At 59.8% G+C, this 487-nt stretch overlaps 1 protein-coding gene across 1 annotated transcript in view; it reads right to left on the bottom strand.

Annotated features, from left to right (window-relative positions):
- AMOTL2 (angiomotin like 2) overlaps positions 1-487 on the bottom strand; it is an 8,002-nt gene that overhangs the window by 4,346 nt on the left and 3,169 nt on the right. The gene's annotated exons all lie outside the window — the stretch shown is intronic.

Genomic DNA, 487 nt, shown 5'->3' on the forward strand with positions numbered 1-487 from the left:
GGGAGAGCTGGCTGTAACTCCAGCATCCCACCAAGCACGTGCTGGTGCCTGCAAGTCACCTCAAAGGAGGAGGGAGGCTCTGGGAAGTGCCTATCCTGCTTTTTAGAGCTGGGAAGCGCTTGCTCTCTAACCACAAATCCCGTCTTGCAGGGATGCCTTGACCTGACCCCTCCAGGACCGGGCCAGTGGGTCTGGATGGACTCCCAACTCCCCAGGCTCCTCTCTTCCTGGGAATGCTGCAGGCAGCCTGGTATAGGATGCACCCTGGAAGTCGGCAGCGTTCCCCATTTTCCTTATTTTCTGGGCAAAGCAAGGGCTGCTGGCACAGGTCCTCACTGCCCAACTATGGATACGTCCTTTCTATATTTGGAGAGGCCAGGACAGCCTGGCTGCCCCTTGTGCCACTGCTCCAGCATCCCACAACAACATCCCGCCAGGAATACCCTGAGCAGGGTGGCTGTGCACAGCCCGGCCCCGCCCCGCTCCC

This window comes from Corvus brachyrhynchos, unplaced genomic scaffold (assembly GCF_000691975.1).
Source record: "Corvus brachyrhynchos isolate BGI_N302 unplaced genomic scaffold, ASM69197v1 scaffold63, whole genome shotgun sequence".
Classification (NCBI taxonomy): domain Eukaryota; kingdom Metazoa; phylum Chordata; class Aves; order Passeriformes; family Corvidae; genus Corvus; species Corvus brachyrhynchos.